General features: G+C 44.7%; 1 long non-coding RNA gene across 1 annotated transcript in view; it reads left to right on the top strand.

The window, feature by feature from the left end:
- The first annotated feature begins 4,839 nt into the window (after positions 1 to 4,839).
- Positions 4,840 to 5,000, top strand: part of LOC113029544 (uncharacterized) — a 72,324-nt gene continuing 72,163 nt past the window's right edge. Inside the window, exon 1 of the long non-coding RNA XR_003273440.1 lies at positions 4,840 to 4,886. This is a non-coding gene — a long non-coding RNA (uncharacterized LOC113029544). The remainder of the gene's footprint in view (positions 4,887 to 5,000) is intronic.

Genomic DNA, 5,000 nt, shown 5'->3' with positions numbered 1-5,000 from the left:
TACAGCTACTTCCTGCAGCTGAATATAAGCTGCTGGAAGCTGAACACAGCTTCAGACCGCTTGTTTGCGAAACAAGTAACAGACATATTTTGCTTGTTAGTAACTGCTAACGCGTTGTAGCGATAGGAGTAGTAACTAGATTACTCGTTACTGAAAAATAGTAAGCGCCGTACCCCATCACGGTAACGAAGCAGCCTGCAGAATGCTCTCCCGTCTTAAAGCCCATGAAAGGTTTTCCTTTGCATGGTGACTCTGGTGACCAGAGTGCAGCGGAATGTCTCTGTCTGCGTCACGGTTGAAAGGAACCTAAACTCCATCCAGTTCTGTGTTTCCAGCCTTACTGGGGGAAATGTCTGTCTTCCCTGAAACCACTGAGAAGTGCTCATAACCACCGCTAACGTGCAGGCAGTCAGTACATGGTCTGGTCACCTCCTCACCTCAACTTTAACAACTGCACAACCTCTTGGTTGACTGTGACTGTGGATGCAGCCAATCATTCTAATCTTCTGGTGCATAACCTGATGTTTCCAGGAAGCTGACTTGGCGTGTGGACTGCCAGCGGCGCCGGCGGCGTCCTTGAACATCTTGGAAACTCTGCTGACTCCACAATCATGTACCTGCTTCGGTTCGCAGCATGGTAAACTACCTCCATCCATTGCAGGCTTTCACTGAGCACAAGAAGGGATGTTTTAAGCTTCCAGTGATCACATGATCTCCCATATATGAAGACTTTGTGATGGTGGGAAGAAGAACTCTCTTTAACAGAAGAGAACTGAAAGCAAAGAAAAGGGGCCTAGGTCAGGGCAGCCATGAGGTGTCAATCCTGTGAAGAGAGCTAGTGTAGGAGAAATCTGCTGTTTCTAGTCCTGTCAGGGACTCTTGCTGCCAGGCATTTTGGATCAGCTGAAGGCTTTTCAGCGGATTTTAGGACTTCCTATAAATAATGAAAATTACAGTTGTCCAGCCTGGAAGTAATTAAATGCATGAACGTAGTTTTTCCACCGTCACTCTGAGACAGGATATTCTAACTGTAGCCTATTTATCAATACATTAATTAAATGGGCTTTGGGTTCTTTTCCTAGTGTACTCGTCTGTACGATAGTTCTTTAAATTATCTCTTGTTTTCTGGAATCAAGAAGCTTATTCCTTAACAGTAGCACTACACGCAACAAAATGAACACTAGTGTCCTTATAGTGCAGTAAATCATGTCATACACACCATGTAAAGTGAGTCTCTTGCAACCCTCCTTTAATTTAACCAAACAATGAAAACAAAAAATTTCAAACCAACAAAAAACGCACACAGCATTTCCCCACTGTACACAGGGATCTCCACTATACCAGTGTAAACCACCAGTGATTAAAACAATTATAGTCCAACTAAACCTAAAGCCGGCAGAGATAATACCCTACGCTGCAGCCTGTAGCGCTCAGGGTAAATCCAAAAGATCTCCCAACCGGAAGTTCATTCAACTCAACGAGCAAAAACATAAATCAATAAAACTCAGTACCTTGTGAAACGTGCATTCCTACCAGATTAACAGTGCACACAGTGTTTGTCTTCATGCTCCGTCAGAAAACTCCGCTCTGAATGCAGCAGCACAAAGATGAAGGAAGGTCCGTGAATCTCCACTGCTCCACTTGCTACCTGTTTTAGCTATCCCAACGTTGCAGAGGTACTCAGATGTGACTATCTTGGGGTGTGTCCGTCGTTATCCAGTTCGCTACACGATCCTCTGCAGCCTGTTAGGACTCCACAAACTTTAGCGAAACAGACATGCCTACAGTAGTCCTTATTAGCGAAACGGCTGGGTTAGCCTCACTTTAACTCAATGCTTGCACGCAGCAGAACAAAGCAACAGTCAGGACTCATGCTGAACTTTTAGCGTGTTGTGTTCACTAGCTTACCGACACTGACTTATCTTGGTCCGAAAAAGTCACACACACTTACTACTAGTAATAAAAACAAGCTAACTCCTCGGATGCTCCGTGTTAATCAGCGCCACCGCCCCTCTCTCTCGCGCATCTCTTTTCCTTCTCACCCTGTGTTACCTTTCACAGACCATATCCCCGTAGGAGATTTACAGTTCTCAACAAACAATTCACAATAAAACAAAAGATAAATTATTCTAACAATTGCAAACATGTTTTTAATCAGTTGACATGAACTTTGATCTTTTTAGAAACAAGGAAAATTGTAAAAATGACCTTTACTCTTGCTATTTATTCTAAGTTTCAACATGCTTATTTTACTATTTAGCATTTCTTTAACCGGCGTTACGTACTTTAGGAGATGTTGCACAATGGAGAGATAGCCAGTCTTACATATTCGTTTAATATGTCGTTGAAGGATAGTCCGGTCAAACATGACTCCAAGGTTCCCCACAGTGTTACTGGAGGCCACACATTGGCTTATCTGTAGCTGCTGGTTTGATGTAGGGCAGCTGTTTACATAATGATTCCATGAAAAGTCTTATTTTGTTGGCAGTGCCCTCCTGATGCGTTTTGGCTGTGAATATAGGTAAGAAGGTTTGATGAACAGGAACACATTAACTTTTGTTGTTAATTGCTGACCTTTTGATCCCCTGTGCCCAGTCGGTGGCTTGGCAGGACGGCGCCTCGTGCCACACGTCCGGTCCTTCCTGTCCTCGTGGATCAGTTCGTCAGTAATCTTGCAGCTTCATGCCGACTGAAATCGGAGTGAGAAATGTTCCAGCTGCCAGCACGTGGAGCTTCCTGACGCCATCAGCCAGCTGAGCAGCCCTGCAGACTACAGAAGCAGCAGGATATGAAGCGTTCAAGCGTTCACATCTCACACAAACAACTCAGAGACTGTGGAAATACAAGGAACATCATTTAAAAGCTTTGAAAATCAACTCTCATTGTAAATCAAACCAGTTTACTGTTGGCAACTGAAGGAAGCCATCTGACCGGAGTGATGGCTTCTTTGACATAATGATCCGTGTTCATGTGTTTCAGAGAACTCGTGTGTTTTCGCTCTCAGCCCAATAACAGTGAGCTCGGTGGAGGCGTCTGGAGGAGGCGTTGACCCTGTGGACCAATCAAATCAAGCTAGGTGCTGACGGAGAGCGAGCTAGATGAAGGAAAGAGGCCCGACGACGCCGGCGTCGGCCGAGCCTGGACACTGGAGAGCTCACTGGTGACCTTCAAACAGGTAGACGCGTCCTCTCAGCTCGGATCTCACTTTAAAACTCCGTTCTCAAACATATCTGACGTCTGTGGACAGAAGCTCCTCAGACCTGCACAAGTTTAGTCTTCCATCTCTGACACTTTCAGGACCAAAACCACTTTTACACAATATAACTTTCGTGTTCTTTCTCTTTCTGCTCTTCGATAGTCGAAATGTTCCAAAATATTCACGTGTTTGTTTTGTTTGTTATAAGTTTAACCCTTTCTGCATGAATTAATTGACAACATCAATCAGGATTCTTCTTTAGTATTTTATTCATCTTTAGGGATGAAAACAAGATTTTTGACTTCATTTTTCAATACGTATTTTTTCCATCTTGGTTTGAAGAATGTTTTGTGCACTTACAACGGCTGACCAGTAGGTGCAGGCTACGGAGCGACACAGTCAGAGTCCCAATGTGTAGAGTTTATGTGCAATACGACATCAACACTGACACGATACAAGAAACAGCTTTGAACCAAGCTGTAACTGTGTGTGTGTGTGTGTGTGTGTGTGTGTGTGTGTGTGTGTGTGTGTTGTGTGTGTGGTGTGTGTGTCAGTCTGCTGGAGGAGGTGAAGGGCTCTGCAGGTGAGGAGGACTTCTGGGGTCCTGCAGGTGGCTCAGTCTCGCTGCCTGCGTGCCTGGAGAGATCTGCAGTCAGCAGTTTATTTCCTGTTTCAGTTTCACATGCTGTTGTCTCGACGACGCTGACGTCATCACTGATCGATTTATTGATTTACCAGGAACAGAGACATCATGTGGTGGCCACGAGGCGGAAGGACAACGTCAAGTTCTTTCCACCCTCAACAAGTTCTTTGGATCTGTGGAAAAATCCACTCCTGTGGAGAAAACACTCTTCATGTCTTTCTGTTATAAAGCGTCTGTTTGAGTCCTTCATGCATTGTGAGAGGAACAGAAAAACAGTCAAGACATCGTCACAGAGAGGCTGTAGTCACAAATCACAGCTGAGACAAAGGCCTGTCTGTGACTTAAGAAGAAGAAGAAAGAATTAAAGTGACTGTTTAAAAAATAAAGACTTCTCTTTTCTTTTTCTCAGTTTCAGACTTTTAAAAAGTTTAAAAAAGATCACAGAGACAAACAGTTTGATCAGGATCACAGCTCAGTCCTGAGATGTTCCAGCTCTGATTCATCAGCAGTATTCTTCTCATTCATCTTTTTTGGATGTTTTCTGTGATGGTGAATTTGTCCGTTGTGATGATTGATAGTCGGGTGTTTCACCTCCACCAGCTTCTTTTTTAATGGTTTTTATTATTTCTTCTTTTGCATCGGGTCTGATGACAAACGTTTTCTTGTTACTGGATCAGATTGGTGCGATACAGAATTCTCTCAGCTCAGCCTGAATGTGCATTTATTTGATGTCTACATGTCAGTAATGAGGCTGCTGTCTGTTTCCTGCTGCTGTCAGCACTTTGTTCTCACACTGAAGGCTCGTATCAGTCACCGGACAAACCGCCTCTCATCCTCCGTCTTCCTTTTTCCCGGCCCCACAGACCAGGATGCTGGAGCACATTCCCAGTCTGATGACGGCAATCAAGATGGATCCACGTGGTGTCCCAGTACTACAAACACCTCAGAGAGGACGAGCTCACTGCTGCTCAAGGTCACCAACCAGATGATCAGCACCTGCAGGAGCTACCTGCTGCAGGGCGTGAGGCGAGTCTGGGAGCACAGCAGGTACCGTCCAGCACACCTGAAACTGACGTAGACTGAAACTTCAGATCATCACAGAGTTTAGACTCAGACTAAACAAATGGACTCAGCAACGTGTGTGTGTGTGTGTGGTGTGTG

The sequence above is a fragment of the Astatotilapia calliptera genome, chromosome 9 (genome assembly GCF_900246225.1).
Source record: "Astatotilapia calliptera chromosome 9, fAstCal1.2, whole genome shotgun sequence".
NCBI lineage: Eukaryota > Metazoa > Chordata > Actinopteri > Cichliformes > Cichlidae > Astatotilapia > Astatotilapia calliptera.
Note: the sequence above shows the minus strand (reverse complement) of the source record. Positions and strands in the feature narration are given on the sequence as shown.